We start from the raw sequence: 17,260 nt of genomic DNA on the forward strand, positions 1-17,260 counted from the left end.
GGCTCGTGGGTTTGTTGCTGGGCTCGTTAATTTAAAAAGCTACGAGCCCAGCTGGCTAGTGGTCCGGAAAAGTTATATCCCTGCCTCTATCTAGCGTGACAAGCGACAGCATTTACGTTCGCGCTTTCGTAGTTATAACATCGGGTCGTGTTCAAATCGAAACCGTGAGTTTCGGATATTACCTAAGTTTATATTAAAAGATTAAAAAAGGATTAATAATATTAGCTATTATTTATCAAGTAAATTTATTATTAAATAAATAATATATTTGACAAAACTAGTATTCCGCATATGATAACAAAGTTCCCGTTAACTTAACTAACTTAAATATTTATATAGTTTATACTTGAAACCTTTCAGTCGTCTGCTGTATAAATGTATTGTTGTGTAAACGCAATACTTCATTTAGTGTTAGTGCACTTGTGTAGGAAGGACGTCTATGTGTATTTTTCGTGGTCGTGTTAAATGTGAGTGGATCGTCACTAGTTGCAGGTTTCCTGGTCTCCAGAAAAGGTCAATAAAGGTGATACTTTCGCTAACAATCAGAACTAACAAAAATCTTTCTGAATTAAGATTTTATTTGGATATAAGAATAAACAAGCTGAACAATTTATTTCAGAGAGTATTGCCAAAAATAATCATATAATGTCTAAACTAATATGTATCAAGAGGTTGGGTAAAGTTTCTTATTTATAAATAAAAAAAATAAGTATTATTGTGATAATTAACGTATATATACATATTGTTTTACGTTTACACTATTGATCGTCGGAAAATTAAAGTAATTCCTGATTTATCTTCCAAATAATCCACACAGTTTTAACGATTTTAGGGGAAAGGAAACAAACAGCTAACTTACAAAAGCACTAACTGACTCTTATTGGTACAAACTAGAACGAATTGGCACTGGCACAAAATCGGTGACACCTGCAAAGCAACTAACACTTCATATGGCGTTTATTCTCCCATACTGTAATGTTTCGCGAATGAGGTATATGTAATACACATACATGACATAGCGGCAGATTTATGATTAAAGTTTGAATATAACTGTTATTATACGGAGAACTAAGCAAATGAGAAAAAACTAAGGCACCCTTTATACGGCTTATATATTCCTGCCTTTTTAGGTTTCGTTAATTAAGAAACGGGTTTTGTTCAAGATAATTGTTGTAAGTGTACACTATAATTTAATATCATAATTGAGGATATTACCATATGGTGAAATGGTTTTAAAATTACAACTTGTGCATAAAATTCAAGTGAATAAATGACATTTTTCAATTCCTATCCTAGTTTGTCAATTACTCGAAACAAATGAACTCAACTCTTACTTTTAAGAGAGTACTCATAAATGCATGTTTCATAATGCTACGCCATTAAAAAATAAAGCAGCTATTCTTCTATTTCTTTCTAACATCATTGAGTAAATTGAATTTATTAATGGCACCAGTAGCTTTTGCGAAACATGCAATAAGTTTTTTTTGTTAGTAGAGATTTATTCTAAATGTGTGTGAGGCCATAACTTACTGAAATACTCAAACATGGAGGTGAAATGATAATGTTTATTAAAGTACTACAAAAATGGTTATTTCATGTCACTTTTTCATGATGAATTCCCCATATAATCAAGAAACTTATTATTCCCTTCAAGTTGTCATTCCAGCATGAAATAACCATTTTTGTAGTACTTTAATAAACATTATCATTTCGTATGAAAGTTACAAACATAAATAGAACATAATTATTGAACTGTTATATAAAAAGAGAACATTGTTTACTAGATGAAATGCATTTATAACATAACATGCCTTGTTTTTAGCTGTTTAATAATACTAAAATGTATGAAATTGGACAAATTGCATAAAAACTGGTCAATGGAGTTATTATGTTGACTTCTCCATTTACATGGTAAAGAAGAGTTGAAAATGGATGTTTTTAGTTCAAAGTGATATTAACACAAAAATAGAATGTGTCTTATAAGACAATGGCAAATTTTTCAAATATGATAAAAATAATGCATACAAACTGAATATGTATAAGACTATGCATGAAAGAAATAACTGTTTCTATTTTTCACAAAGGTTTTGAAATACAACAATGCACATATAAGCATAAATAGGCCAAATATGCACAAAATAATAGTAAACAATGTGTGAAAGTGATACTGAACACTTTAAATAATTTCTTTGTGTATTAAATGAATATATACCAGAAAAGCAATACTAAATCAAATCCAAATTGTATAATAACATGAAGAACACCCCTTTATGAATATCTTCATAACAAATCAGAGTACATGTAAACAATAATCATTTATATAATTAGTATCAAATGTGTCTACTTTAAAGAGTGTTTTCATTTGCATTAAATTAATATATACCAGAAAAGCAATTATAAAAATCCTTAAATGTATAAAAAACTGAAGAAAACAAAGAATGACACCCATTTATGAATATCTCCAAAACAAATCAGAGGTCACCTAAACAATAATCATTCATACAATTAGTATCAAATGTGTCTAGTTTTTGTGTGTCTGTTTATTATCTTTAAATGAGCATCTTTAAAGTGAAACTCTTATTTGAAATCAATACATATAACAGGGCTTCCATTAAGAATTTGAAACTGGAAGTATAAACTTCCTGTCCATCAATTTTGGAAGTTTTACACTGAAATGTGGACGTTAAAATCTCCTGAATACAATATCTTTTTCCACTATTTTTCAATTAGAATGTTAAAAATCAAGTAATTTGTAACTTTAACTTGCCAAATTCAAAGACTTATATTATAATAAATCATTTTATTTATTTTATCATAAGACTGATTGAAATTGTGACCATAAAAGTAATATTGACACAAGGTTTGAATATTTTGAATTTCCAAGCTTTCTACTTTGGTGGTTTTCTTCAAAATTATGGAAGTTTTTGTACTTCCTAGAAATCAATTTTGAAAGTTTTAACCCATTTCTAAGGAGTAATATACTTCCTTTAATGGAAGCCCTGCATATAATTGTATTTATAACACACATCAAATTGACTGATAAAACAATAACTACTTACTAAATAATGCATTTACTGAAATATTGTTTACTGATTTATAACAAGCTTGTGACTCTGTTTATAATAGCAGAAAGCATGACAAATATTAAATGATTGGTGATTGCTAAAAGATTTACTGTGGTCTTCTATACTATCACAAGGCAGAAATACCATGTTTTATGTTCATTCTTATTAGCAAATTGAACTCAAAATCGTTCATTAGAAACATTGTTGTTGACATCTATCAACCCATTTTGAAAAATCAAAACAATAATATTAATTGTGATAAGTCTTGTTTGGGAGTAAGAGTGCATCTTTAAAAATAGTGTGTGTTTCACTTTATATGAAATATGTACCAATTCAATTTGACAAATGAGACAAACAATTTAAGTAAGGAAATAGAAGTAGTAATTGTACATAATACAAAACAACAACAAAATTGAAAAAGCTCAATATAACAGGAAATCTATTTGAAAACCAAAAATATTAAAGACCATAATTATTTAAACTGAATTAAGGTATTTAAGTTATACACACTTTAATAAAAGCTTTCACCAACAGCTTAATTATTATCAAGGTACACTATGAGACTTTTATCCAAATTTTGAAGATATTTTACCGTGAATTAAAGTTATTTAAGTTTTATTACACCCAACCCCAAACTCCAAGGGCTACAAAGAGCAAAAAGTAAATATTTTGTCTATATTTGATTTTTGTTTCACATTATCAGAGCTTATGAAATAAACACAACAGTTTCTGGTGAAATAAACTTCAGTTAACAGAAAACATACGTTCAACCGAACAGCATTATTGATGCACATGCAAAAAAATCATTTTGATTGATCTTGTGAGTCTTCTGAACAGAGCAGTATTTCGATGTTTGAAAATATAAAGCAGTTTTATAAATTCATAAAAAAATAATTAATAATAAGACAACCTGCTGAAAACATTTTAAATATTTCTATGATGTCTAATGAACAATTTAAAAGACAATTTATGATAGTTTACCGTTCAATTTTGAAGAAAGTATACATAATGTCATTTAACCATACATTTTTATAATAATAAAATGCTTAAAAATCAACCCTTTTCTTGTAAAAATTGATAAAGCTTTATTGGACTTATTTATAAAATGTAATCATTCAAATAAATGAATTTTACATATGATACTAACTCAGAATTCAGATTTAAAAACAATGAATGTACTTTCAAATTAAAATATGTAAAGAAACAAGAACACTATGTACATGTAGGCGGTAATGCCCCTCCAAAAATGTCAGAGTAAAAGTTCTCAACTAATTTGTCTTTTTAATATTATAACATGTAAACAGTCTCTGTAGGTAATCGATGTCTATTTGTTTTATTTTGTCAATGGTATTCTTACATTTAAATTTTTTCACAATAAGTCTTCACTCTTCAACATTTGAAGTTTGGTCTGTTCCCATGCGTTTGTACTTGTAGTGTGTGCACAGTTGATAAATACTCAATGCTGAATCAATGCTGATTTGGTTTTTATGCCCCTTCAGGTTCTTTACTCATCTAGAATGTTTAGTGCTGTAAAGGAAAAAAATGTACTTTAAAAGCCTTTCTAACTTATTAGTATAGATAATAATACTGCCATACATATACAAAATAAAATATAAACAGTTTAATATTTCTCGACATTATTTAAAAAAACAACAACAAGCTGATACATACATGTAGATAATATATAAAGAAAATTACTAAATTTATCAATAAAATTCATCATCATCATCATCATCATCATCATCATCATCATCATCATCATCATCATCATTGTCATCACCACCACCACCACCACTCAATGATCTAACATAGTATTTAATGCAGGCTGGAATTCTTCATAACCCCAATTTGTTGACTTAGTAATATTCAGTCATTTTCCTACCTGAAAGAAATTAAACTTCTGATTATCAACCGGCAGAAACTACAACTGTGAAAGACAAATGCACATGTACCAATTATACATTCTGCACTAATATCCGTTTTAGCCAAGAGTAAATTGGTAAGCACAAACGTGTAGTTGTGCATATGGTTGATAATGATTTACAACAGTACGGGGTTTTAACGAGACCTACACCAAGCAAATGAATGTCGCTAGTGTCAAAGCTGTCGTGGCTTCCAGCCCGAAACCATGTATGTCTTTTCTTACAGGTTTATTTTGAAAATATGCAGTTTGTAAACAAATAATGGATATGTTTATGTATTATGGTATGTTAAAAATAGGTCACATACCAAAACACATCATTTTTAAACAAAATTTTAAGTCTACTATTTTTCTAAGATAAAACAATCAAATAAAAGATTACATACTCATATCATATACATAAATAATGTGCATAAGTACAATTAAATATATGAAACATGTACATAATGCACCAGTCAATTGTAACCATGGCCCCCCCAGGTCCGGGGTTATGCCGGGGATAGCCAGGGAAACGGGCTGTGTTTTTACCTTTCAGGTGGCCCTGCAGTGCCGGGTGAATGCGGTGGTTTTGTCTTCGAGCAAAATATAGCGGGGAATATGCCTTACCTAGGCTCCCTGGGGTGCGGGGCATATGGCAGGGATTTGACCATCAGTTCGTCCTCGCAGGACGAGGATTTTACCTGGGGTTGGCTGGACCGAAAGTCAAAGTAACCATGCCCCACCACCGCATTCACCCGGCACTGTGGGGACACCTCGAAGGTAAAAACACGGTCCTTTTCCTCCGCTATCCCCGGTATACCCCCGACCTGGGTGGGGGCGTGGTTACAATTGACTGGTGCATAAGTAGATGTAACATGTGTATTTATAATAATATATAATTATAGTACATGTATGTAAAAATATTAACACGCTGTCTTAACATTTAGCAAATAAAAATGATTTAAGAATTCCAAAGATAAATTAAAAAACAAACATTTTTGAACACATCAACGTACAAAACTACTCAAAGATACTTACATACATAGCCCTTTGATACGAATATCTCAGTTCTATGACGATTGTTGACATTCGTTTTTTCGACAGAAAATCTTCTCTTACGCGTATAATTCACTTATAATCCATGTTTTACTGTAATGACTCAAATTGTTAGGTGTATCGTAATCAACTGTCAGTGTGCACTTTGTTTACTTATTTTAAACGTATATTCATGATAAAATCATCACCCGAGTTTCCAACTGCTACGATGTAGAAATTCCATTATTGACCTATGAATAGCGGGGAAATACCTTCTGGTTCTAAAAATAGCAACATCCGGTATGTGTTACAACTCGGGGGCAATCGTAATACAATTTTACTAATGTCACCTTCAACACATTAACAAATAAAGTTAGGTGAACATTTAATTCCAATATCGATAAGATTAAAGAAAAAAAGATTACCTCATGGTTAATCAATGCAGTAAACATAACAAAACAACATTACACATAATTATTCCCATTCACATAATTACCGGTCCACACATTTTACATTTCCGGAACATGATTTTTCAGGTAACCAATCGGAAAACGTAAACGAATCGGGAACAGTTATTAAAATTATTTGTCGTTCTTCCAAAATAATGTTTTGAAGATAAATTGAAGACTATCTTTTCAACCATAAAAAGCATTTTTAACACACATGCATTTTTTAATCATTATAAAATAACAGTAAAATCCAACTGTCAACCAACTTAAAAACCGCTCCTACCACTAACTAAAATAAATTCTCATTCCATAATAGGCGCGCACTTCAGTGCGGCGCCAAAAACCAGGTGTGTTTATCAAAAATTGTTAGGTACCGCCTTGGAACGGTCAGTAAAATGTAAATTTACTGGGGGGTTAAGTGCACAAACCTCACTCCTATCCCAACACTCCTAAATAAAGAAAAAAATGCAAAAGGTAAATCTTATCAAAGTATGCATTCACTTGAGGAAACTTAACAATAAAACAAATAATAATAAACTTATAGGTAAACCCAGGTACTTCTATGATTAGAGATCCCAACTCACTCTGCAAACGGAAGACGATGCAGTCATTGTTTAAAACTATGAACATCACACACATTCTGCCTTATAAAATAAAAGGTTTAAAACTGTGTGGTCATAGAGTTTCATAATAAAAAGCATCATTGTACTTAAACTGGAAACAAATAAAGAAAACATTATTAAAACTAAAAGCAACATGTATTAGCTAATCTTTCCTTCCAAATGATTTGAAAATGTAAACTATTTGAAGAAAATAAAGTCACATGCCATAACACTCCGAGTCAGCCAAAAAAGGTTTTAAAGATAACATGAATTAGCAAAATCTTCATAAAATCAAAGGACTGAAAGCTTACTTATGTAAGGATTCTATATTCAACCTTATATTTTGTTTCAGGAATTCATCTTCGAAAACTACAAGGCAAGTAAGTACTCTTAAAGATATTGCCTTTATATCCGCGGTTTAAATAAATTCCAAGTAATTCAAGGGGTCTATATGTCTAACTACATGCTGGACGGAAACATTTTAATTTTACGAATTTTCTTTAAAACATCACCATTAAAATCGGGATGAGCAATACCATTAGCTATCAGCGATTTAAGACTATTATTGTACTTTGATACAAGATTATAATGATCATTAACAAATTTTGAGAAAGTTTTCCTTAATTTATAATATCTGAAACCCTGTTTTAGAAGTGTTTCCGTCATATGTTTCCTGCGAGAGCTGAACTTTTTACTTCTGTACATAATCTAGAAAATCTTATCAACTGTACAATAAAAACACTATATGATGGTGAACTAGGAACATATTTTTTTTATCAAACTTTCAAAAAATGTCAAAAAGGTTAAGAGAAGTCATTTGGATATACACACATTCCGATAAGTTTACATTACTAAAAGATACTGGGACTTGGACTTTAAACATAAAGGATACATGTGGATAAATTTAGATGAATAGATGAATATTTGTATTGCTATTATTTCTATGCTAAAGCAGTTAAAATATCTTGAAGTTTTAATATGATTTTGGAAATATATCCTATTTTCTAATTATTTGAAATATTTAAAATTCATTTATGATGCTTCTGTAATACGGGCCGTGTTGTACTTCTAAAATTCCTCTAAATTCAGTACAGTTTCTTTTATCAGACCATTGTATTCTTGCTAATTGTCGAATAAACAATCGTGTGAACTAAATATCATACTTGCTCATTTTTGATAATAAATACCACTCTTCTTATGTTGTTTTGTTTTTTTTCATTTTCTTTTCTCATATATGCCCCTGGACTGGTATTCATAATGCACCAGTCAATTGTAACCACGCCCCCCCCCCCCCCCAGGTCCACAATTCAATACGATTGACTGGTGCATAAAACATCATTTCCCAACTTAAACTTCTTTCTTAGGTTCAGTATTTTACTGGTCATATGATATGATAACTTAATACTATCTGAAATACTTCATGTTCATTAATTATATGTAATTCTCTTAATTTTATGTTTAAAAACATGTAGTTTTTTTCTTAATTGTACCATGAGCATGACCATCATGACTTAAGCTGTTTTTTGAATACCATCTCAGTTTTCATAACCATACCCCTTAAAAACTTGAAGAGGGTATAATCTCCCTTATTCAACCAACGCTTGTGTCACACTTAACTAAAATCTTATACGTTCATAATTGGTAGTATTATAGCACCTGGGATTTTTATGCCCCAAAGGGTTATCTGACCGTCTGTCCGTCCATACGTCCTTGCCAACGGTTTCCGATCAATATCTGAAGAACGCTTAGACCCAGGGTTCTTAAGCTTTGTAAGCAGGTTGGTCACGGCCAGCAGATAGAGCCTTTTGACTTTGAGGTAAGTTGGTCAAAGGTCAATGTCTCGGTGACCTTAAGATTAATTTCAGATGAAAATCGGTTTCAGATCAATACATGTATATAAAGGCAGGTTCTCCATAACCAGCAGCTGAACCCTATTGCTTTAGAGGTCAGTTAGACTTCGGACATGGTAAAGGTCCCTTAAACATGACCAGCACCCTTACTAATTTGATGTCAGTTGGTCAAGAGTCAAGGTCGTGGTGGCCTGGAGCATAGAGTATGCATGACTATTAATATTGTAAGCAAACAATTGAAGGATTATTATACATTAATCAATAATTTGTTATAATCTTACAGCTATATAATCTGTATAATCTATGTATTTTTTGAACCGGTATTATTAATAGTATTCATTGCATTACATGTTATATCACTTATATAATATGTTAAATTACTAAGCAATGGAACAAGAGAGAATTTATAAGAATCATTGCTATTGTAAAAGGAATGTATTTATTAAATTCATGGCTTCTTTAATGTAGATTGCTATCTTAGTTGTTCTTTTGCTTAACAAAAGTCGTTTAAACATATCTAAATTTGGCAATGATATTTTACCTGTGTATTTTAAGCGAAAGTGTCTAAATTTACTACAGCATAATTGCAAAATCTTCTTAAAATGCAGATCATTACTATTTAAAGCTACATAGATTTTAAGGTATTTAGAGGGCCACGTGATATGTAAATTTAATTTCGTTATGAATTAAAATGTCAAAATAGTGAAGAGAAGTCATTTGGATTTACATACAAAAAAATAAGTTTACACCACTAAAGCATATTGGGAACAATCAATTTTACAAAATATGGAAAACAGAAAAAGCCTCAACTGAATCATGGAACAAAATTGAACAACTCTGTTTTACCGAGCTAAACTATGATATTACTGAAAAATACATTTCATATGGTTCAATGATAACTATGAGAAACTTACGAAAATTCTCAATAAAGCCTAACCAAAAATTCAACCAAATATTTAAAAAAAAGGTTAAGAAAATAGTCCCATGGTGTAAAACTAAATTTAAAATTTTAAATGTAGGAAAAACTCTAAACTTTTAAAAATTATCAACTATTAAACATGACAACTGGCTAATGACAAGGCTTAAAGGTAAGCAAACAATACGAAATGCTAAAAAGCAAAGGTGGGAACATTTCTGCTTGAAAATAACTCACAATACAAATACTAAGGAACTTTGTACGAAAAGTAAAATGAATTCCATTGCCCAAAGGACCACCATTTAAAATTGGCGATAAAGTAATGCACAATCCCAACGAAAAGGCAGAAATATTAGTAAAACATTATGAAAATATCAATAGCGATAATGAATATACACAACACTTCATTGAGATAAAAAATATGACCAATAAAATTCTAACGGATGAAATTCGCAACGGAAATTTCTAATGAATATATTGAGTGTAATGCAGATTTCAGAATAGTTGAACTATACAAAACACTGGCTAATGGTATAAGTTGAGCACCTGGTGAAGATTGCATAGCTTCTGATATTCTTGGAAACAAAGTACGAACAACTGAAAAACTAATACTTCTAAGCCTTTAACCAATCCTGACAATCAGGTTCAACACCACACTTATGGAGTGAGACTGCAATAATTCATCTCCTAAAGTCAAATAAAACAAAATATGATTCCGCATCATACCGGCAAATCTCATATACATCAACTGTCGCTGATTTAATGCAAAACAATGATAAAACCTAGATTATGTAACTTCCTTAAAAAAAATAAATATCAAAATTCCAATCAGGTTGCAGAGTCAATCATTTATGTGAGGACAACATAGATAGACTGGAAACATAATTGTAAAAGGACACAAAAATCTTGACAACAAATACCTGGCGACAGTATACTTGATCCTCAGAAAATGATTTGACAAACTATGGAATTGCGGATGATAACCGCAATTGCCGAAAGGCAGTTCATTTAAGGAATTAATTGCGAGGTTGATGTCATTATCGGGGTATGAACGTTAATGGGCTGGTCAAAGTGTGTGGAGTCCGGACTCCACGCGTACTTTGACCAGCCTAATTGCGTGCATATCCCCAATAATGACATCGATCCCGCAATTCATTACTTGTATTTACAGAAATAGTTCATTATTTCATTCAAGAATTTTTTAAACAATACTTCATGTCATTTAAGAAACCTTTCTTACACATTCTGTAAATGGAATGACCCAACTGTAACCGGAAACATTTTATCAAATGACGTCACAATAACGCGGAAAAAGATCAACCAATTAAAATCACTTTAAAACGTAAAATTGAAACACTTATGACAACAATACATTTAACATATCACAAATAAACACTCTAAAATGTTGATTTATATTTTACGGGACTTGCTGAGACAATACAAACAATAACAAGATGAAAAATGTTCATGTATATAATAATAATAATAATAATAATAATAATAATAATAATAATAATAATAATAATTATTATAATAATAACAATAACAATATCTTTATTTAGAAAAGGTATATACACATTATGACATGATTACAGGTTCAACCATAACAACACCTTATTTACAATGTGGACTTCTCTGTAGTAAAACAAACAAACAAAAACAAAATGCAATTGGTTAATCATAAAAATCATAAAACATCTGCATTGCACTTATACGTACATTCGTATACAAGAACTAATGATGTTTTGAATATTATTATTCTATACAAATCATGTGTAAAGTGACACTCTTATTCAAAATTAATACATACACATGTATAACAAACATTAATTTAAGTGATAAACATTCAACTACTTACTAAATAATGCATTTATGGAAAATATTAATAACTGACAAAAAGTTTATAAACCTTGTGTTTAATAGCTGAAAACGCAAAAATATTAAATAATTGGTGGATGGATAAAGATTTACTGTGATCTACTATCGTCTCTTAAGGTAGAAATGCCGTGTTTTCTGCACATTTCTTTCAATTAAAACCATTGTTTTCGACATTTATCAATCCTTTTTGGTAAATTAAAACATTTGTATTAAATATGGTAAATCTCATTTGGGAGTAATAGTGAATCTTTAATTAACATAACAAAGTCATTTCAATATACATAATGTACGCGACGACAGACACTCAATAAAACACAACAATTTATTACAGTTATCTTAATATTTAATATAATGAAAAGAGTATAAACCTTTTTGCAACTAATGATATGCACATTTCAAGAGGTGCACTTTGTATTTATGCTTAAATGTGTTAATCTTTTTGCATTTCGTATTTCATTTCAATAGTATTTCAAACCTTCATACTGTAACACGAAAAAGAATCCATGAAATAGATAGTTTGCGGTGTTTTTATCAAAACTAAATCTTGTTTTGAAGTTGATCTTAGAGAAAAGCGTTCATTATTTAAGATCAGCAATTCAGACATATACCTCGGGGCCATTCCATTAAGGGTATTGTAGACAGGGGTTGCGCAGTGGTATTTACACCTGTCTGTAAACGTTAGCCACTGAAGTTCTTGTAACAATCCGTTTGAATGTGATCATTTAGGAATTTTAAGAATGATTTTACAGCCCTATTTTGCAAGGTTTTAACTTTATGTATGTAACTTGAGTTTCCTTTGCTCCAAATATGACAATGATAATCAAATATTGAAAGGATATATGCATTGTAAAACAAACGTTTCATCTCATCATTGAAGTAGAACAATATACGTTTCAAAAGTGAGATTTTACAGTTGATTTTTTTTTTGCAAAAATATTCTATTTTCGGATGCCACTAGTTGAGTATATATATAGATTACAAGTAGTTTTTTCACAGCCACATTTTATAATGCTGTTCCATCGATTAGGTTTAATTTACTAACTTGTTTTGTTTTATGTATAGTTCCGATTACCGTACACTTGGATTTAGATGGATGCAATGACATGTACTTTATTTTGCACCAGTTGACAACGAGATTAAGACTTTCAATGGTGTTTATATTACTACCGGTTTCATGCAATATTGAGTCATCTGCAAGTAAGTCGATGTTAATATTCGTATATATATAAAAGAAACAACAGTGAACCAAGAATGGATCCCTGAGGGACTCCTGATGATATTGGAAGCAAGCCAAACTGTATGTGTCCGACTTTTTTCATTTTCTATTAGTTAAGTAGGATTTTAAATTTTTTATCGAATTTTCAGAAAATAATACAAGTTTAATTTATGTAGTAGAATTTCATGATCCACTAAATCAAATGCCTTTCTTAGGTCGAGAAAGATAGCACCAACAACTTTGCCACTCTCAATATTACCCATGCATCTATTAAACTTGTATACGCTGTACAACAGGAATGTTTTTCCTAAATCCAGACTGTTTAGTGTGTATAATATTTGTAGAATGGAAGTAATCTTGAACTTGGTTTGCAATGTGCTTTTCAAATAGTTTTGATATTGTTGGCAATATCGAAATTGGATGATAATTACTTGGATCATGTTTACATCCTAATTTAAACAATCGTAATACACGTGCATTTTTCAAAGAGTCTTGACATATTCCGTTCATGAAACTGGTATTTATATTAGACGCAATGCGTGGTGTGATGAAGTCACCGCAATGTTTAATTACTCTTGGGACAATCTCATCTACCCCAGTTGATTTACTTATATCAAGTTTATCAATGATCTGTTTTACCTCAAGTGGTGTTATATAATTTAATTCGAACGTTGTGTTCCCTAATTTCACGTTTAAATCATATTTTAGTTTGCTAAAACGTTCAGGTTTAAAGGGCATTATTGTTATGCGATGAATTGCGATCCGAACATATCCGAAGATGTTGCGTTCATCGGATGATAACCGCAATTGCCGAAAGGCAGTTCATTTAAGGAATGGAAGTTGAGGTGTAAATATTTAAGGAATGGAAGTTGAGGTGTAAATATTTAATGAAATGAGGGGCGGATGCAGGATTTGACGTTAGAAGGGGGCGTATCTTAGCGGTGTTGCTTTTGAACTGAACAATTTCTAGTCAGAAATGTTGCAATTTTGGCGTGCTTTATTTTTACTCCTATATTCAAATAAAAGGTGAACTTTTTTTAAAGCCCCCAAGCCCCACTAAATCCGCGAGTTGAATTTCAGAACGACAACATGTAATGAAAGGAAGCGTGTTGTTTTTTGTCAATGATTGTCCTCCATACATGGAAAAATACAGCCTTACGTGTACATTTATACAGTAGCACCTTAACCCCATTCTACAATTGTAAAGTTAACATTTATCTTTCGAATAATTCATGTTCATATTCGGCGGAAGGCCGCATCGTGAATAAGAATTTGGGCGTTACCACCTCCTCCTTGAAATTCTGAATACGGCATCATTTTGGACTGGAATATCGCAAAAAAACGATTTTTAACTATCATTTATTATAATTATTGAAAATTTGACTTCCGGTTTGAAAAAGTTATGGCGGTCAATTGGTAAATGTAATTTTCTCACTATTAGTCAGCTGCCAGGTAACATCAGGTGTTATGATTTTAATGCAGAGAGTTTTTACGAACTATTAGTAATGTTATCGAGCCTGATCTTTGATTGATTTGCCCCAATTACAGAACAACAAACATCGACTTGCCCCACCCGCCGTCCGAATGTTGCGACCAGATGCCTTCTTAAGGGTGCAGAAGGAAAAAAATCGCTCTTCTCCGAGTCAAAACCAGAAACCTCCTCAATCAGTGTTTCACAAAAGGCATAGGGCTGGTATTTCTCTAGGGGACCTTGATTCCGGTAAAATGTGAAGGTTTGTCAAATGAATCCGAATGCACAGATGCATTAAAAGATATGAACAAAAGTCCTGGTTCAGATGGGCTAACAGTCGAATTTTATAATGTATTTTGGGATGTTTTAAAAATGCATTTCGTAAAATCTATAAACTTCTCCTTCGAAACTCAATCACTTAATGAACTGCAAAAACAAGGCCTTATTTCTCTAATACCTAAGCCAGGCAAAGATCTTGAATTACTTTCAAATTGGCGTCCAATAAGTCTTTTCAATATAGACTATAAAATTGCAACAAAAGCAATTGCAAATAGAATAAAAAAAATAATAAATGCAATTATAACACCCAATCAAACCGGTTTTATCAAAGGGAGATACATTGGTGAAAACATAAGACTTATACAAGAAGTAATTGAACATTTAAACAACACAAACAAACCAGGATTTCTGATATTTGTGGATTTTGAGAAGGCTTTTGACAGCATTGATCACGAATTCATAATAAGATGTCTTAAAAAAAATCAATTTTTGGAAACTTATTAACTGGGTAAAATTATTTTATAATGATATCAGAGGAATTATTCTAAATAATGGTCATCTGTCAGAAAGTTTTGTAATAGAACGCGGAGTACGACAAGGATGTCCATTGTCTTCTTTTTTGTTTCTAATGTGTATCGAAATACTATCAAATTACATTGATTATTGCCCAGAAATTGAAGGGATAACAGTTAAAAACACTCAAATAAAACAAACTCTTTTTGCAGACGATGCTACATTCTTCAACAATGGAAATGAATCGTCATACAAGAAGTTAATTCATTCAATTTACGAGCTTGGTATGACGTCAGGCTTAAAACTTAACTATTCAAAACAGTAGTATTTCAAGTCGGAATTTTAAAAGGAAAGAAAATAAAACTCAGTGATAGAAGTCGTTTTACATGGACCTCTACGTCAGCAAAAACTCTAGGAATCACATTTACAAACAATAATTCATTATTTTTAACCAAAAGTATTATACCTACAATACAAGAATTCACAAAATGTCTAAAACAGTGGCAACATAGAAAATTAACCCTGCTTGGAAAGGTCTCTGTAATTAAAACATTCGCTCTTCCAAAATTAGTTTTCCCTTTCACTGTGCTACCAAATCCACCGGATCAAATGATAGACGATATCACAAAATGTATGTTTACCTTTATTTGGGATAATAAACGTGATAAAATCAAACGAGAACAAATATATTGCTCCAGGGAAAACGGTGGACTTAACCTTCCAAATATTAGATACTTCTTACTTGCTATTAAAGCAAGCTGGGTAAAAAGACTCATTGATAAAAATAATCTAGGTAAATGGAAAGTATCTGTTAACAAGGTATTAGAAAAGAACGGTGGGAGTTTTATACTTGATTGTAAACTTGAAGAAAATGACATTAAAGGCATATGTGGCCATAACGTATTCACTCATAATATTCTGCACTCGTGGAATATACTTAAGAGGAAGCAAACAAATATTGATATCAGAAAATTCATCATCTGGAACAATATTCATCTATGAAATGCAATAATAAAATTTTATATTATAAAGAATGGCATAACAAGGGAATAATATACCTCGAACACATTTTCGATTTTAGAGAAAAGAAATTCTACTCATTTGATAACATGCAATTTCTTTACCAAATTCCTAATGGTAACTTTTTTAAATATCTACAACTGACTAATAATATACCACAACATATGAAGAATGATCTGAAATCTTCGAGTATAACAATTCCAGTAGAATATACGTCGATGCTTGATGAAATGAAATCTAAAAAAACATATAAAAGTTTCTTTATAGTACACAGATTAAAAACAGCAATATAGAATTAAAGCACAAACAAAAATGGGAAAATCTTTTTCATAAAGAATTAAATTGGAAGGAAATCTACATAATGCCTTACATAGCTACAATTGATACATGTATACAAGCTTTTCAGTTTAAAATAATTAATAGAATCATACCTACAAATAGATATTTGTTCAAATGCAAAATATCCAACTCGAGCCAATGTGACTTGTGCTCAAGCAATGAAGAAACAATTAGCCACATGTTTTGGGAGTGCACCATAATACAAGATCTTTGGAAACAACTAAAGACCTATCTCCAGACTAAGAATATACTTGTTGAACTTAATCTATTAACAGTTTTATTTGGAGTAAACACATCTACACGGAGTAAATATAGCAGCACAAACTTTATTATTCTATTGATGAAATATTTCATTTTCTGTTCAAAATACCGACAAGCAATACCAAACTTTCGTAATTTTGAAAGGTACTTGCAAATACGTATAAATACCGAACGCGAAATAGCCGTCATGAAAAATAAATTCGATATTCACTTACATAAGTGGAATTTCTTATCATGAAAAATAAAACAAACAACAACAACCAAATATGAAATACCAGTATGTCTCTCAGAAACCCCCTTTTTATCCCCTCCCCCTTTTTATATAAACAAAAACATTAAAATTTTAGTCAGCAATTCAATATCTAACATGGCAAGGTGTGACAAGAAATAAGCTTATTTAACATAGATGAAACATTAAGTCATATGATAATTGCAAATATCCTGTGTATCTGATGTACCGTGTTTT

The 17,260-nt window shown here is 31.0% G+C and overlaps 1 protein-coding gene across 1 annotated transcript in view; it reads left to right on the top strand.

Moving 5' to 3' along the window:
* The first annotated feature begins 392 nt into the window (after positions 1 to 392).
* Positions 393 to 17,260, top strand: part of LOC128213600 (glycine dehydrogenase (decarboxylating), mitochondrial-like) — a 66,503-nt gene continuing 49,635 nt past the window's right edge. The window contains exons 1-2 of the mRNA XM_052919498.1: positions 393 to 523; positions 7,404 to 7,431. The gene's annotated coding sequence lies outside the window, so the exon portion shown is untranslated. The remainder of the gene's footprint in view (positions 524 to 7,403; positions 7,432 to 17,260) is intronic.

The sequence above is a fragment of the Mya arenaria genome, chromosome 13 (genome assembly GCF_026914265.1).
Source record: "Mya arenaria isolate MELC-2E11 chromosome 13, ASM2691426v1".
Taxonomy (NCBI): domain Eukaryota; kingdom Metazoa; phylum Mollusca; class Bivalvia; order Myida; family Myidae; genus Mya; species Mya arenaria.